We start from the raw sequence: 19,280 nt of genomic DNA, 5'->3' as shown, positions 1-19,280 counted from the left end.
AGTGAAGGGACAGAGACAAGAGAGATACCAGTAACATACAAACCTATTTTGGATGGTGACTGGGATTGGGCAGGGTTTTAGCTGTTAATAATTCTCTCCTTAATAAAAATAGCCCCAAAGAGGGCCCGGGCACTGTTCCCAACATCCATTTCCTCGGAACTGATTCTAAATGAACCGAGGTGTTGGAGGGATTGAGAGTGTCATGCCAGAAGGATTTTTCTGTACCATGAGGCAGTTACTCTCAAGGACATAAGGCCTAGCATAGTCTCATTCTCTTGTCTCAGGTTAAGTGGAAGATGGCTGATACCCTACACTGCTCCACAAAATAAGGCAGCATTTAGCCCAGAACTAAGTCTTCCCTTTGTAAGTGGATGTGAAACTAGCTGTTCAATCAGGTACAGAGTATCATTCTTATTAAAAAAGAAACCCAACTTCATCAGTAGCACCATCTTTGAACTTTGAAGGAGCACTAAGACAATTATAACATGATACAATACTCAATTGTAGAGTTTATTAGCTACATACAGAAGGCTTTCACCTATTCTTTTACTGAGCAGCTATATATCTCGCTATGCCCTGATGGGAAAGGGTGGGGAGCATCTCAACAAGAACTTGGGCATATTACTTAACAGACTGGCAAGTGGAACAAAGTCTGCGCAAGTCATTCTTCTTATCACCTGGAAACTCAGAGTTAACCTTGCCATGATTTTTTATTTGCAATTATGTTATAAAGACAATATTTCCTTCTAAGAGGCTTTTAGCCATTTGGAGAAAATTTGTTTATAAAAATGCGGTGATTCCATGCTATTCTTTTTAAAAACCTATAAGTCTGAGTTTCAGAAAAAATCAAAGAAAAAGACAATTTTATGATTGATTAGTGAATAATTGAATGAGACAGGTCTCATAAGTGCCACAAGTTTTCCAAGAATTTAGATTGTGATTTGAGAAAAAAAAATTTGGTCTCTTTTTTTTTTTTTTCATGGTATTTATTAGGTGTTTAATATGCTTCAGGCACTGAACTAAGCACTGGGGTAGATATAAGCTAATCAGGTTAGACACAGTCCCTCTGCTCCTCCCCCTCTCCCTTCCCATCCCCTCAGCACTGTACTCGTCCGCTCAACTCTATATATTTTCATTACCCTATTTATTTTGTTAATGAAATGTACATCGCCTTGATTCTATTTAGTTGCTATTGTTTTTTACGAGATGTTCTTCCCCTTGACTCTATTTATTGCCATTGTTCTTGTCTGTCCGTCTCCCCCGATTAGACCGTAAGCCCGTCAAACGGCAGGGACTGTCTCTATCTTTTGCTGACTTGTTCATTCCAAGTGCTTAGTACAGTGTTCTGCACATAGTAAGCGCTCAATAAATACTATTGAATGAATGAATGAATTCCAAGTGGGGCTCACAGTCTTCATCCCCATTTTCCAGCTGAGGTAATTGAGGCACAGAGAAGTGAAGTGACTTATCCAAGGTCACACAGCAGACATGTGGTGGAACTGGGATTAGAATCCAGTTATATTTCACTCAATGGGCTGGTCTACATGTATAGATATAATAAATTGAAAGTGTCCACATTTATTATAAGCTACATTGCCCAGTGGAAAGACCATGGGCCTGGGAGTCAGAGGACTCCCAGTTAAAACCAGCTCCATTACTTGTCACCTATGTGACCTTGGGCAAGTCACCTTTAACTTCTCTGTTCCTCAGTTCCCTCTGAATTACAAAGCTTGAAATCCAGTCTATGAAGTGGAAGGACTGATTATAGTAATTGTATTTGAGTGCTTACTATAGGCTAAGCATAGTTTTCAGTGCATATCAAACTCAGTTTCTTATCCACATGGAGTTCACATGTTGTAGCTGTGATGGAGAAATTAACAGACTTGTTCAAGGTTATGGACCAATTAAGTGGCAGAGCCAAGGTTAGAGCCCTGCTTTCCTATCTTCGGGTCTTGTGCTCTTTCTGTCTTGCCTCGCTGTTTCTCACTGATGATGACACTGATGATGTTCCTGGGTAGAACCCCATAAAAACAAAGGATCATATAGCGTATATTCAGAGTGCCTTGGTATTAAATGTTGCATCCACCCTGTGTTGATTTTTAATTTAAAACCTGAGTCTCTCCCTGATAAATGCACCTGAAAATCCTGCCTGACCCATGAAAAAACATCCAGTTGCTTTTCAGAGACTTGGATAGAAAAATGGAACTCTGCTTTGTCCTGTTGCAACCCAAACATGCTAAGAGCAGGTGCTCTAGGCCTGGTGGGAAGTGTATCCCTATGTTAACTTTCTAATAGAAGTTTTAGGTTTAGGCAAGAAACCAAAGGAATGTAGTTAGATTGGTCTGCTACACAGTTGGAGGGAATCCTTTCATAAAAAAAGACATTAAAGAGTTGTCAGAGAGGCCCACATTCCTAGCTGGTCTATGTGGGGTAAATGTCTGATGGGGAAAATGGGGAGTTTTATTTTGCCTTTATGTTCAAAGTTAGCCAAAGACCACAGAAACCTTCTTCTGTTTCATATGTGCAAGATGAAGGTAAAAAGATTTGTCACCTAATTGTGAGGAAAATGCTGAGGATTTATGATCAGAAGCTGAAAACTTTGAGATCATTACGAAATGATAAAAGTCTCTCCCACACTCTGTACTACCTAAAGTGAAGTCATTTTATAGACTGTAAACCCGGTGTGGGCAGGGCTTGTCTCTCTTTGTTGCTAAAAAGTACTATCCAAGTACTTATTACAGTGCTCTGCACATAGTAAATGCTCAATAAAAACGATTGAATCAATGAATGAATTTTATATGGTTTGTAATTTTTTTCTTCAGATATAAAAGAAACCTAGCAAGTTCTGAATAATAGGCAGTAGTTGGAGAGAACAAGATTGCTTTGTCCTCTGCTTAGCATATTGTAAGTAACTATCCACATTTGCCTACAGGAAATATGCTTCTTTGTGCACATTCCTAGGTGATTTGCTGTTTTATAATACATTTTTTGATGACTTTTATTAAAAAAATGAGGATAATTGACAAGTTAGACCATGCTGTGTATTATGGATTGCTCCTCTAAGGTTGCACATAGTACCTAATGAGGTGCATAATGAAGAAATAGTAAGTCTTTTCTTAGGGGATTGTGTAAATAGAAGTTATTTGTATTTTGCCTAGGAAGCCCAAATGCAGAGCAAAGTGTTAAAAACCATGAAGGAAATGGTGCATAAAGTTTTATATGAATCAAGACCTAACTGTGCAATCTAACTCGTGGGGAACAATTAAGGCATTAAATAGACTCAAGGTATTTGTCTGTCATTTTTATTGGGATGAGAGGAATTAGGAGAATGTAATGAAAGACTTAATTACACACACCTAATTATGAACAATTCATAGAAATAAAAGTGCAGAAAGGGAGACTTTATAAGGCTAATAATGATCCTTGTAAAGCATAATCAACAATTCTAAAAGAGGCATGAAGGACCTCTGTTTGGGGATATCTCTAATCTCCAATTAAGGCAGAAAAAAAAATAAGGACAATTAACTCATACTGACAGCAATTGTGAAGATGTGATTTACCAGGATGTAAATATCCTCATTTATGCAGCAATAGAATGAAACCAAATGGTTTCTCTCTAAGTAGTGATAACAAATAATGCAGAAATATGTAACAAAAGAGGAAGAAATACATACTAGTTAAAATGAAATGCTCTTTCGACTGTAATCATGTTCTTAACATTTCAAGATACTGAAATATTTTCAAAACAACTATGTGGGTTCCAAATCTGATTCATATTTTTAGATTTTTAAATCAATTAGATGTGTGTATTTACACACATATATGTGTTTACACAGAAGTCAGAGAAGACAGCCACATACTGACAAAAAATAATGTCAAATACATTTGTGGCTAATTCACTTTTACTGAGGAAGATATTAAAACAACTTTGAAAATTAAAACCTGAAGTGAGGAATGTGATTTCCATTGCAGTCCATATCTAAATCGAGGGTATAATCATGTAATGTGTTTCTTCACGGGTAGTATGTTGTTTGGAATGGGAAAGTTATAAAATGGTCCCAATTATATGATGGCAGTTTGGAAAAAATAACTGAAGTGCTATTACATTGCTAGATGTGCACATAGGAAAGAGGATCAGATAAATTCATGGGCACCGTATTGAGTAAATTTCTTATTTTCAATTTGCTGAAAACAAATAGCTTTTGTGAGTAATAAAATTGCTCACATGTACACTTAGATAATTTGGATAAAATAGCTTAGAAGTTTTAGAGATTAATATTCTCAATGTTTTTTAAGTGGAACAGTTGTACACATGTTAGTAAATTATTCTAGACATAGGAGGGAGCCTTTAGGAAAAAAAGAATCAATAGCATGCTTTGGTGTGTACCTTGCCTGCATTACCTTTGGGTTGTGGAATAGATGTAAGTAAATTGATAGGAATTAATTATGGTAATCTAAATATAAAAATTGGTTTTGGTGATTTGATCTTTATCAGAAAATAATATGCCAAGAATCTCTCTGTTTTCATTTTTTTAACACTTTAAAGATTATTTTAAAATGTGGGTATTCTCTGGGGAAAGGCATGCAGAAGTTAAACAGCATGAATTTACTTTTCCACAGACTTTATCCCTTTATTCTTGAAAAAGATAACTACAAAGATGCAAATCACAAATTTCATATTGGTTTCTTACAACTTGGTTGATGCTAATAGTAAAATTTTCTCTAGTTTGAGTTGAAAATGTTTCCATCTTTGGAGTAAAACTGATTTAGATCAGCAAGATGTTTTCTCAGATGTTCTAAGAAAGATGGTCTGGTTCAACCTGAAGAGGAGGAATAGGCTGTTTAGAGTGTAATGGAGAGTATAACCCCTGTAACAGATTACTAGCAGCAGCTAGTTTACTGCTTGTAATGAAAACCTGTCTTGGCTGTAAGCATTCTCATCCTGATTCATGATTTTACTTTGAAGACTGAATTAGGTGCGATTATATATAGAGAGACTGAGTATTGGTGTGATGCAGACATAGGTTCCTTGAGAAAAGAAATCAATTCCAGGTTTACATTTGCTATAATGAAATAATTTAAAATGACACTAAATACAAGTTGAACTTGTCAACATTGCTTAAAATATCCTTGAGCTACAAATGTCCACACCTCCATATGTTCAGCAACTTACCCGAGTGTGTCTTTTTCTGAATAAATAGTATACTAACCACTAAAGTATAAATAAGAAAAGTTTGATGCTCATTAAAGTGACAAATGGTCAGAACTAGCCAAAGTGAGTTCTGTCAGTGTTTTTCAGTGACACAATAAGCTTTGACTAATAGATGCAGGAGGCCTGGTGTCTCCTGCTGAGTCTTACTCTGATTTGCTCTGTGACCTTGGGCAGCTCATTTAACATTTCTGCACCATCGGGAAAAAGAAAAAAAAAGACAGAGTGATATTATTTTTATTTCCAAAGGATGTTTTAGCAAATACAATGAAAAATCTGTAAGGCTCTTGGAAAATAATGCAGGATTTTATAGAAGCATGAAAAATCACTTTTTTATGATTATTTTGTAAAATTGGGTCTCTCCCGAGCATAAATTGTCAGGTCTTTATAGGTGTGAGATAGTTGACTGAAACTCCTACAAATTCACTTTTTTAGTTAATATAAGTAAATGTGACCTTCAGGTCTTCAGAGATGAAAAGTGAAGACCTTAAAGTTAATTCATTCTGTCACCTAACTTCTATCCCTTTCAGTTAGGAAAAGCTATTGTGCCTTCCACCTGAGAGAATTTAAATTTCTGACACGTAAAAGACATTTCACATAACCCATAAAATACATTTCTAGATGAACTTTAATACTGGTAGGGGCTATTTAATATTGCATGGAGCTGAAAACAAAGAATTTTGTGATAAGGAACTGGTTGAAGAAACAAAATTAATACATTTCCTCAAAAGGATTGTGTAAACAGTTGTCATTGCTAAGATGGTCTAGGGAACAAAACCCTTATCATATCAAACGATAATGAAGTATGACATTTAAATCCTCAACCGTCCTAAATAGTGACTTAGAAAATGGGACATTTCTGGTATCTTTGACAAGAAATATATATGAGCTCAAAGGAGATTCAGAGTGCTGATAAGCTATTTATTTTTACTGACCCCAGTCAGTTTTTTCCTTGGTTTTTTTGAAAAATGTTAGCCAGTCAACTTGCTACAGGATATGATATTCATTAGATCTGTCAGCAGAAGCATCTCGAATAAATAGACAGGAAGGATTAGCTGAGCTTTATGAAAGGAAAAAATAGTGATAATACTGTGAGAAGATGATGAAACACTATCAGAAAGTTGCATTTTGCCAATATGCCGGAGATGTAAAAGTATAGCAAGCAGAACAAGTGTGCTATTTACAAAAAAAGAGATAGGATGATAGAAAATTCTACATAGAGTTGGCAACATTGAAAAGGCAGCCTATTTTCCAGAAATAAGTGACATGAGTACTCATGCTAAGTACTGGTTATCTTGCAGAAATAGAAGGAATTCTAGGAAAAGTATGATCAAAGAAATATCAATTATTAAATGGATTCAATGTTTACTGTGTATAGAACACTATAGTAAGTGTTTGGGAGAACACTTCCCTGCCCCACAAGGGGCTTAAAATCTCAAAATGGAAACACCCATTAAAGTAAGCTATGAATATGTAAGTGTTGAAGTTGAACTATGCCCTTTAAGCACAGATCCAAGTGCATAGGTGACACAGAAGGGAGAGGGAATGGAAGTAGGGGAAAGGAGGACATAGTTGGGGAAGGCCTCTTGGAGGAGATGTGCTTTTAATAAGGCTTTGAAGGGGGGGAGAATGGTAGTCTGCTATGTATGAAGGGGGAGAGAGTTCCAGGCCATAGGGAGGATATGAGCAAGAGATCAGATGTGAACAGGTGAGATTGAGGTGCAGTAAGTAAGTTGACTTTAGATGATCCAAGTATGTGGGTTAAGTTAAGTAGAAAATTAACTAGGAAAAATAGGAAGGGATGAGCTGATTGAGCGCTTTAAAGCTCATGGTAAGCAGTTTCTGTTTGATGCAGGGGTGAATGGGCAACCACTGAAGGTTCTTGAGGAGTGAGACATGGACTGAACATTTCTTCACTAAAAGGAACTGTATACCAGAGTGAAGTAAAGTTTGGAGTGGGGAAAAAAAGGAGGTAGAGAAATAAGCAAGGATGCTGTTGCAGTAGTCAAGGTGGATTATGTTAAGTGCTTGGATCACCAAGGTAGCAGTTTGGATGAATAGGGAAAAGCAGATTTTAGTGATGTTGTGTAGATAGAACCAATGAATATGACAACATTAATTATATGGGTTGAATGAAAGAGAGGAGTCAAGGATAATGCCAAGGTTACAGGCTTATGACACGAGGAGGGTGGTGGTGTTGTCTATAGTGATTGCAAGCATGTGGTAGGGCAGGGTTTGGGAGGGAATTTGAGTTCTGTTTTGGACTTGTCTCATTTGAGATGTCAGTGAAACATCTAAGTAGAGGTGTCCTGAAGGCAGGAGGAAATGTGAGACTGCAGAGAAGGAAGGAGATCAGGGCTGAAGAGGTAGAGGGCGGTATCATCTTTGTAGATACGATAGATGAAACCATGAGAGTGAATGAGCTCTCCAAAGGAGTGAGTATAGATGAGGAATGGAAGGAGTCCAAGAACTGACCTCTGAGGGACTCGCACAATTGGAGGGTGGGAGGTAAAGGTGGAGCTTGTGAAATAAACTGAGAAGGAAAAGCCGGAGGGATAGGAAAAGAACCAAGAGAAAAAAGTTTCTGTGAAGCACTTAAATCTATGCAGTTAAATCTGAACTCTTTAATCTTATATCTTGCTGTAGACCCCTTGTCCTGCCCTGCCTCTGGCCTAGAGTTCCATAACCCTTCATATCCAACAGATCACCACTCTCCCCATCCCAGCTCTGTCACTTGTCTGCTTTTTGATTGGGCAAGTTGCTTAGCTTCTCTGTGCCTCAGTTCCCTTATCTGTAAAATGGTGATTAAAACTGTGAGACCTACGTAGGACAAAGACTGTGTCCAGTCTAATTATCTTGTATCTACCCAGAACTTAGAACAGTGTCTGGCACATAGTAAATGCCTAAAAAAATACATAGTAATTATTATTATTCAGATCTTTATTAAAATTTCATCTCTTCCAATAGGCCCTTGTTTCCCTAACTCCTTCTCCCTTTAAGATGCCATTTTTTAAATAGTATTTAAGCACTTTTCTAAACAATGGGGTGGATAAACAAGCTAATCAGGTTGGATACAGTCCGTGTTCCACATGAGGTTCATAGTCCTAATCCCCATTTTAAAGATTAGCTAACTGAGGCACAGAGAAGTAAAGTGACTTGCCCAAGGTCACCCAGCAAAGCAGCAGAACTGGGATGAGAACTCAGGTCCTTCTCACTCCCAGGCCCATGCTCCATCAACTAGGCCATACTCCTTCACTGATGACTTTGACCTTGAATTTGACCCTTTAAAGAGTTGATAAACCCCATTCACTGCCCCACAGCATGTATGTCCATATCCTTAATCCTTATTTATATCAATATCTGTCTACATTGTTATATTGTAAGGTCTTTGTGGATGATAATAATAATGATAATAATAATTATGGTATTTGTTAAGCACTTAGTATGTGCCAGGCACTGTAACTAAGCACTGGGGTAGACACAAGCAAATCAAGTTGGACACAGTCCACGTCCCATAGGGAGCTCATAGTCTTAATCCCCATTTTATAGATGAAGTAACTGAGGCTCAGAGAAGTTAAGTGACTTGCCCCAGTCCACACAGAAGACAAGTGGTGGAGCTGGAATTAGAACTCATGACTTTCTGACTCCAAGGCCCATGATCTATTTATCCACTACTCCGTGCTGCTTCTCAAGACAAGGAATGCATTTAACAACTCTCTTGTACTGCACTCTCACAAATGCTTAGTACAGCACTATGCACACAGTAAGCAATCAATAAATACCACTGATCAATTGATTCAAGCCAAGATTAGAATAGCGTGAGATATATCCCTGTGAGGTGAAAGGAATTATAGTGCCATTGGCCAGTTACCATGATCCACTTGCAAGCCATATCAGTTTCAAGTTCCTGAAATGGAAAATTGAATCTGGCTGAATCATGTTCATCATAATAATAATGTGGGCATTTGTTAAATATGTCCTATGTGTCAAGCAAGTGTTGAATTAGATTGAAAATAATCAGGTTGGATGCTGTAGCTACCTCAATGTGCCTATCCTGTTTTGAAATGGGCTTATCTGCCAATTGGATTACAGAAAAAGCTGTTGCAGCATCTATATCCATCTTGACCTAAACTCCCAGGCTTTGAGGATTTCTGCCTCAGTCCCTTCAACCCTCAGCTGAAGTTAATCCATAAAGGCATCCCAGTTCCTGCCTTTAACTTCTAGGAAGGACTGGCGGACAGAGGGAGGGACTTCCACTGCAGTGAACTCTGTAAAGCCTTGCCCTTTTTCAAATGCATCACCCATGGGTCCAGAGCCTATAGAAGTCAGGGTGTCACTGTAGCCTCCTCAGGGGTTTGGCACTATAGGTTAGGAATGAAGATTCCTGTGAACTTCTATCCTACAGTAGAAGGTGGCAGTATAAAGTGGGCTGACAGCAGATTGTACTGAGGCAAGCTGACCAGACCCTCACAACTGCTAAGCCATTTCAAGGTGACTGCATCCATTCAGGGCAGTTCTCTGACAGAAATTAAACCTAAATTAATCTATTTTTCCCCACTTTTTCCTGCATATGTTTGGTGACTTGATCATAAATATATATTTCTACTAGGGATGTTCCTTTTCATTGTGATCAAAATGAATGCCCTCATTATTATCAAATATTGCTCTCTCTAACCTGGAATATGAAAACACAGTTTATGGAGTAATCAAATGATTTGATGTTCCTGGCGTTTGAAAATAAAAATTGCCAAAGTTGGACTTTTACCTAGCAGGTCAGCTTGTGTTGGATGCTTTTAAATTGGTTTGATTATAATTTCATAACAAATTTGAAAAAAAGTTACATATTTGAGAAGCTGCATAGTTTTAAATCCTTAATCCAAAAATGAAATTGTAATCACATCTCACAGATTGCTTTTGGATGACAATCAAGGTATAGCTGGGAAATTTTCAAATTCTACCACACTGAATATGAATGTTAAAAAAGGAAGAGATACAAGTAGTACAAAACTACTAATTCAAAGATGAAGTTATAACACCTTTTAACCAGAGCTCCCATTTGTTTTTCTTTTATTTTCCTAGTGGTATTGTAACAGCCTGTGGAAAACAAATTTAAGGGTGAGGGAGAAAAAGTCTGAGAAACCCAAATTGCATTTACTCGTTCCTGGTGGTAATACATATTTGAGGTCACAATTTTAGGAGTGTGAATGGGTGGCTGGGAGTACCTATCTGTCATTATAGATGTGTGTCTAATACTGCAAGGGTGAGAATAAGTGTTTATAGGTCACTTGATTGTGTCACAGGGAGAACTTGGACTTGGAAAAACTTTATAAATGAGTTAAAGTTTTTGGTGAGATCAAAAAAAATAGGGCCCCAAAGCCTGAAGGATAGGCTCATCTGTCCTGAGTACCTACACTTGGTTTGAACAATGTGTTGTTTGGTTTTTTTATTTTTAATTGTAGGTCTCTCTTTGAGTTGTCAGATAAGGTAAAATGCTAACAGGAGTGCACTTGAGTCATGAGAAATTTCATATAGTGCCCTCAATAATCAAATTACTAGACTAATGGTCTGGAAAGGGGAATGTAAAATGAAAATAGTCAATGGTCACCAGTAAGACGGACAAAACTGAAGGGTTGGAATATTCTATAGGTGGTAGGTAGTTAAATTCATTCAATAGTATTTATTGAGCGCTTACTATGTGCAGAGCACTGTACTAAGCGCTTGGAATGAACAAGTTGACAACAGAGACAGTCCCTGCTGTTTGACGGGCTTACAGTCTAATCGGGGGAGACAGACAGACAAGAACAATGGCAATAAATAAAGTCAAGGGGAAGAAATGAAATATAAAAAGAAATTTTATAGTTAAATGTTCTGCTGGCCTAGGATTGAGACTGTGCATGCTTCTATTGCAAATGTAATTGAGTTCAAGGGACTGAAAGAGCAAGAGAAAACCTACCGGTAACACTGGCTGCTTCAGAACTACATTTTCCATGGCAATGAGTGGTAGGGCAGGGAATATGTCTGTTTATCGTTGTATTGTATTCTCCCAAGTACTTAGTACAGTGCTTTGCACCCAATAAGCACTCAATAAATGTGACTGAATAATCTGTAAAATGGATGATATATTTCAATTTGCCAGTAAATTCATTCATTCAATAGTATTTATTGAGCGCTTACTATGTGCAGAGCACTGTACTTAGCGCTTGGAATGAACAAGTCAGCAACAGATAGAGACAGTCCCTGCCATTTGACGAGTAAATTCCTACTTGCTTTCTTCCTGTTCTTTGAAAGACATTCTGGTAGTCTTTTTGCATTCCTACCACTCACAAATAATAATAGTGATAGCTATTATTACTGTTGTTGTTCCTACTTAGGTATTTATTAAGCCAATTATTGTACTAAGCTCTAGGGAAGATACCAGAAAATCCTATCAAATGCAGTCCTCGTCCCGTCTGAGGCTCACATTATAGGGTAGAGGGACAACAGGTAAAATTTCCATTTTACAGTTAGAGTAACTGGGTCACAGATAAGTTTTTGCTTGATCAGGGTCACGCAGGAGACAAGTGGTGGATCTGGAATTAAGACCCAGGTTCCGTAACTTTAAGGGCCCATGATTTTTCCATTAAACCATGCTGACTTGGGAGTATACACAGTCACAACTTCATGTATCCAAGATACATGGTTGTTTGTATGTGTATTGGAGCATGCATATACAGTGATGCCTAAACATTTGGATCTGATTTCACTTTCTACTTTTTCTTTCCATCTGCTGTAAACTAAACATCTATGGCTGAATTCAGAGTGAGAAATGTCTGGAGGAACCATGATTTTTTTTTCCCCATGTGCTCTACCACTAAGCCTAGTGAATCTATATGCCATATTGCCATTTTGATACCACTTTCAGTCTTGTGGCTTGAAACCTTGCTCTTAAACATCTTAAACAATATGGACTCTAAAATGTTCGTCCTTTCCTGGAGGAGCCAGTGGTGGAAACGATCCAGCACAAATATTTTTTCTGTCTCAGACTGAAGTCTCAGCAAGATTTTGAATGCTGGAAAGCTCCAGCCCTTTATATGTTTTTAGATTGGCCTAGAGTTAGAATCTAATTTGATACCAGTGTCTGCCAGATCACTTGTCAAAGGTAGCTTTATTCATTTGCTTTCTAGTTCCCTGTCTATTAAATATTGGGCAGTGGGGTTATCGTGAGGTAGTACAGTTCATTGACAGCTTTCAACTCAATAATGCCTAACAGATACATTAAGAAGAATGCTTAGTAGAGAAAAATGAAAGGAAATGGCTGAGAATGGGAAAAAGATTAGTTTTCTCTTGTGGTGTAGGAGATGTCATGTAGGCTAAAGGTTCATGGTTAGAGGAGCAGATAGCCCCTCACCCCTGGAGAGTGAATTTAAATTAGATATGGACAAAAGTTAAAATGAAATGGCCCTTCTGTTCAGGAGTACTATCATATCTGGAGCCATTGAACAAATAAATACAGCACCACAAAGGGGAAGATTGGGCACCTATTATTTCAAATGTGTTTTCTTTGAAATGAATGGATGAAAAAGTTGAAATATATGATTAACCTTGAAAAAGGTTTTCAATTCATGCATGGGGAAACTGCTTCCCATTTGTTCCCATTTATAATGCTTCCTTAGCCTCTGGAGAAACAATATAGGTTTAACCATTACAATGTGTTGGGGCTCTGTTCATTTTGCCATGCTATTCCATCTTGCATGAGAAAAGCACTTAGACTGTTGGCTTACTTCAAGGAACTTCGCTTAATTTACTGACTCATGGGGTAATCTGCAGACCAACAAGCACATTAAAATTAAGACATTGCTGTTTATCAGTTTTTTTTTCTTTTGGGTTGTTTTTTTTTTTTTTTACACTGTAGCTAAAAAATGCGTGCTAGCTGTTTGGTGTTTGAAAAATCGTCATTGAAAATGTTACCTGACTAGAGCCCCAGTCACTATAAATTCTGTCAACATTAGAGTTTGCTTTTATTTCTCTTTGGAGACAAACTGTAAAAATGTTCCAAAAAAACTTACACTTTATCTAGGAATAGATCACAATGAAATCTTATAATTCTCAACCAATTTTTATTATACGGTAATAATGTTGGTCATAAAATATTTTTTTGAGAAAATACTAAGTTGAAAAATATACCAGTGGTGGTTAGTCATGAAGGTAGATAAATGAACTGTCCTTAAATATCATCATTTACATGAAAGACAATGAAACTCCACCTGGGTACACACATGTTTACAGGTCCAATATTTTCTAAGAGAATAAAATCAACAATTTTTTTTAATGTAAATTGCATTTTCTTATATCTTTTCCCTTTAATAAAAACTTTTGTTATGATTACTATATCTTACTGTTCTATAACACTGACTGTTCTACTTGACTGAATCTTTTGTTGCACTTGAATTAACAATGCATTTATTTAAAAAAAATTTTTAACTCTGAGAAGAAAAATAGTATTGTCCTCTCAATCAGCTAATCAATATGCCTACACATAAAAGCCTTTTTGAACAAATTTTTTCCTCCAGATTTTCCCCAACTTTAATGTCAAATATAGCTACTGAGAATTGTCTTTTCTTTTTAGAAAAATATCCTCAGAATTATGAATAGAATTATGAGTAAAAAAAACAAACTAAACAGCATGTTCTAGGTGATTTTTTCTCGTCTCCTATATTCCCCCTGTAAGGAAGCTATTCTTTGTGATTTACTTATTTTTTAATCATTTATTAAGTTGGAAATATTTTTACAGCAATTAGCCAGTGATGCAAAAAACTTTATCTTTCACACTTTCAATGTCATGCAGTTGGAAGAGACTCATTATATATTTCATACTGTCAATTAGGAGTTTCAATCAGTCTAAGCTCTTCCCTGTTAGTCAATAGACAGCCTAACCCTTAAAAATATAGCTTGTAGATGTTAATACTATGGCTTAACCTTTTTCCTCATACAAAGTCTGTCATTCATTGCTTCTTCTCAATTTCTTGAAGAGGTAGAGCAAAGAGAAGGGGTTGTTTTTTGATTAAGAATATGTGTATCATGAGTATATTCTTAAATGATTAACTTTTGTCTTGTCTTATGCTGTTGAGTCGTTTCCAACCCATGACAATTCCATGGACATGTTTTTCCCAGAATGCCCCTCCTCCATCTGCAGTCGTTCTGGTAGTGTATCCATAGAGTTTTCTTAGTAAAATTCGGAACTGGTTTACTATTGCATCCTTTCGCGCAGTAAACTTGATTTTCCTCCCTCGACTCTCTCCTTGCCTCTGCTGCCCTGCACAAGAGAGTCTTGACCTGTAGCAGATTGTCTTCTACTCGCTAGTTCCTGGCCAAGCTAGGAATGGAATGGATATGCCTGTACTAGACTCTCACTGCCATAGTCAAGACTGACAGAGTACTGGAAACTCTCCAGATATGATCCTGAGAGGGGAATTAACTTTTAGCTAAGGAAAATAGATTTTGATGCCTAGCTGGTTTCATTAGATAATTATTTTTTCCCTGTATTTCACTCTCTCTATGGAATCTGAACTTATTTCTAATCTTTCTGGTCTTGTTATACAGATAATGTTTTTACCTGTTGGCATCCGGAGGAATACTTGCTGACTTTTGTGAAGTAAGGATGTTTTCCTTCATATGATTATTAGGAAATAAGACAATGAAGACACCTAAAAAATCCTATTTAACCATGCTTGTATACTGATTTATATTAATTAAATAGCAGTGTGGGAAGCTTTTAACATTAAAACAATGGCAAGAGTTTAGCTGTAACCTGTAAAAATAGAATAATTATTTTTCAGTTAGTAATAGTCTTCATATGGTTTTACTACAGATTATTTGGTTTCTGTGTTATGCCTTGGAATATATTTGTTACTGAGCTTCACTGCTAGTCATTTAAAACAAACATCATTGACATTGAGAGCCTCTTGTCCTAAATGATGCTGAGTCTTATCCACATAATTCCTGTCAATGACTGAGGGAATTGTGAGTCTCAACCTGTGCAACAGTTGGAAAATTTTAAGTTATAGTTAGACCAGAGGTCTATTCAGGAGGACTTGATTTTATCCTTAATGGACAGTAACCATTATTCGTCTCAGAAGGTGGTAATACCAGAAGGAGAAATACGTAGCAATTCAAGCTAGACTCAAGAAACACACAATTCTTTGCCATCCAGATAGTGAGAGAGAATTTGAAAGATAAAAGGAAGTATTGTGGAAAACAGCTTCCAAGGGCTCTAATTTTATAAGAGATTAAAACCTTGGGGTGGGGTTAAAAGATTCCTTGAATGTACATGTAAGTAAATTAAACCAGTTTTTGTAAATCTGCACAAATCAAAGTCCTGCCAAAGCTCCATTATAACATTATTTTGTTCGCTTAATGTTTAGTTCCCCAATGGTATTTCTCTTTTATTTACCTTTTCTATTAAGTGTATGTATTAATTAAGGACACTAGAAAGTGTTTTTAAAATGGCATTTTTAAAATTCTTCACTTCTATGGAGTTAGACAACTAAAAGTCATACAGTTTTCTTCCAAATCAATGATCTTAACAATTGTGACTTTATTATTTGATAGTAATGAACTTGAGATGGTGATTTTTGTGTTCATGCACCTGTGCTTTTGTGCCTTATAAGAAAGTAAAAATTTAATATAAACCCATTTTGTTGGCTCTGCTGTAGATTACTCAGTTGAATTCAGGGTAATTTCCCAATAGCCTATATAGCAGCCTGTGCTGAGCTGTTGGGTACTAATACAAGTAATTTTTCTCCTAACACCATTTTAGTTTCATAGGGAGTTAAGTACAGAGCATTTTCTCACTTTTTTTTCCCCTAAATTGGCTACTAACCGAGTTCAGGAAACCATTTTGCAAGTTCCTCTGTGCTCGTTTCCTTTTTTTAGTTAAAATAAGTCCTTCAACCCCTTAGCCTGATGTCTTATACCAAAATGTCCTTAAGGAGAGATTGTGTAATCATATCTTCGATATTCATCCTCGCTACTTTGAAGTCTTCAATTTTTCATTCTAGTTTTATGATGGGGATACATTTCCCTCATTTCCCTCTCTGTTTCTCAGACTCCTTGACTGTGTTTGACTCTGTGTCTTGGCAAGTGGTTCATTGAACTTTCAGCATAAACAGAGCTCACAAAACATAATGTCCTAGTGAATATCATTCATTTCTACCCCCTTGATCTGAAATGTGCTACAGCATTAGAAGGAATGATTATACCTGGGTTTTCACTTTAATTTCCTCAATTAATGAATTTGTAATTCAAACATTAAACCTGAAAATGTGATTTTTCAGCATTGGTATATACTCCTAGCAAAATGGTAAACATGTTCACAACGTGATTTGATGAAAGTTGTATTTGTCTGCTGATATGCTCAAGAAAATGTAGTTGTGTGTGAATTCAACCTTTGTTCTTCTTCCCCTTTGCTTCTTTTTCTGTAGTTAGTCCTTAGTCCTCTGCTTTCTCCCTTCTGGTCTTCTGTCCCTTTCTCATCTGCAGACACTACTCAGAGTAGTGCCTCTAGATTGTAAACTCGTTGTGGGCAGGGAATGTGTCTGTTTATTGTTGTATTTTACCCTCCCAAGCACTTAGTATTGTGCTCGCATACAGTAAACACTCAATAAATACAATTGAATGAAAGAAAAACTGGACCATGGGGAACATGCCTAATAGAAGAAAAAGCCCCAGAATAGGATGTTGGGGTGGTAGAGGATGATACCCTCTATCCCGATGATATCAGCGTGGAGCAGGGCCAGGGAGGGGCTGAGATGCCTGATGCTGCACTCAGCCCTGGGCTGTCACTTTTAGGTCATCAGGAGCCATAACCCCACTGATTAATTATAATACATTTGCTAAGTGCTTACTGTGTGCCCAACACCATTATTAGCACTAGGGTAGGTATAAGATCATTCATTCATTCATTCAATCATATTTATTGAGTGCTTACTATGTGAAGAGCACTGTACTAAGCACTTCGAATCTACAATTCAGCAACAGATAGAGACAATCCCTACCCAACAACTGGCTCACAGTCTATCAGATCAGATATAGTCCCTGCTCCACAGATGGGCATCTGCATTTTTTACAGTGACAAGGTAGAAACTAGTGGGAATATGAGTTTTTCATAATCATGCATTGCATAGGTGTTTTTAGCAGGGTAGTGGCTTCACATTCTTTTCTACTTTATAAGAGTAGAGGATATAAAATTTCATAGATAGATGAGGATTAAGCTGTAAATTCATTTCTTGCAATTTTGCACTTAAATATGCTGTGAAGTCAAAGAATAAAGGCATTCCTGCCTCAGCAGGATGGACTTGGTTGTGTCATTTAAACTGAAATATGAATTTCTCAATGTCTGAGCTAAGGCATCTATTGGTAGAAAGCAAAATGGAAATTGCGAAGGTATTCAGAATAACTTCAGCAATGGCAGTACCTGGACATTATTAGAGAGATGAGGTGATAAAAATCTAATCCTATTATATATTCTTAAGATCATAACTAAGCCTGACTTCCCCTGTCCTTTTGAGGTAATTAACCAATGATAATGAGTGCCCTGTTTGTATATTACTCTTCTTAGCACTTGGGAGAAAACAATTAAATTAGCAGATATGAGCCCTGCCTTCCAAGGAGCTTGGTTTCTATTTCTTCCATTACACTGTAACTTTCTTGAGGGCAGGGATCATAACTACTAATCAGTCAGTTGAACTTTACAGAGTACACTAATAAACTCTTGGTGGACTACAATAGAGTCTGTTGATGGAGTGATATGATGGGATAAGTATCTAAGTGGGGTGGGGGGAGCAAGCAGGTGCTTAGGTGACACAGTAAGGAGGAAAGGGGCTGAGGAGATGAGAGAATGACAGGAAAGGCCTTCTGAAGGAGATATGATATTCCTAGGACTTGGAGGATGGGGTGAGTAGTGGCCTAAGGGATGGGAAGGAGTATGGAGTTCTAAACACAAGGGAGGGCATGATCAGAGGGTTGATGGTGAGAGAGATGAAAATGAGGCACAGTGAGTACATTGGTATCAGAGTACATTGGTATCAAAACATTCTGGTTTCACAGAGAAACCTAATTTTGAAAGAATTTCAGTTGCCAAAGACTGCAGGAAAGATCAAAGAGAAAATGACATTTGACACTGCACCATTTTAGATAGTAAGTCAGTGCACTTAAAATTCTCAGTGCTGCTGCTAATGAAGAGGATGGACAGATAAGAGAGTGAGGGTAGATTTTAAAATAGAAGGTGGTAGGAGCCCTGAAAGTTGACATTTCCATCATTCACGTGTTAACTTTGCCAGTGTTACCCATATGGAATGTGCATTAATGAATAAATTAATGGAATTGAATGCTTATTATGTGCAAAGCACCGTACTAAGCAATAGGGGAGTACAGTGCAACAATATTAGCAGAGATGTTCTCTGCCAATAATGAGCTTACAATGTAGAGGGAAAGACAGACATTAAGATAAATAAATAATTTGTAATAATGTAATTAAAATATATGTATATAAGTGCTGTCGGGTTGGGGGTGAAGTGACACAGAGAAGTTAAGTGACTTGGCCAAAGTCACACAGCTAACAATTGGCGGAGTTGTGATTAGAACCCATGACCTTTGACTCCCAAGCCCATGCTCTCTCCTCTAAGCCACACTGCTTCAGGTTGTGTGAGGTTGTGCAAGATACAGAACAAGGCAGAAACACAGGTGATGCACATCTTACGTCATAATTTCCTTTTGCTCCAAGTTGTTTCATATCGCCTGATTATTGTTCACAGGCCAAATGAGCAATTGTTAGCTCCCCTTTACCCGATCTTGTAGAGATGACCTGTGAGTTCATTGTGGCAAGGAACTATTTACCAACTTGTTTACTGTACTCTCCCAGGTGCTTAGTATAGTATTCTGTACACAGTAAATATTCAGTAAATACCATTGATAATGATGATGAGATGGGCACAAATGTTACCATACTGCATATATGATTGTGCTCACATATTTAGTAGCATTTCACTTATCCTAATTTTTTATAAGATAACTCCATTCTAATAACTACAAACCC

Source organism: Ornithorhynchus anatinus, chromosome 17, assembly GCF_004115215.2.
Source record: "Ornithorhynchus anatinus isolate Pmale09 chromosome 17, mOrnAna1.pri.v4, whole genome shotgun sequence".
In the NCBI taxonomy this organism is placed as follows: domain Eukaryota; kingdom Metazoa; phylum Chordata; class Mammalia; order Monotremata; family Ornithorhynchidae; genus Ornithorhynchus; species Ornithorhynchus anatinus.
The sequence above is the reverse complement of the archived record's forward strand: the minus strand, read 5'-3'. Positions refer to the sequence as shown.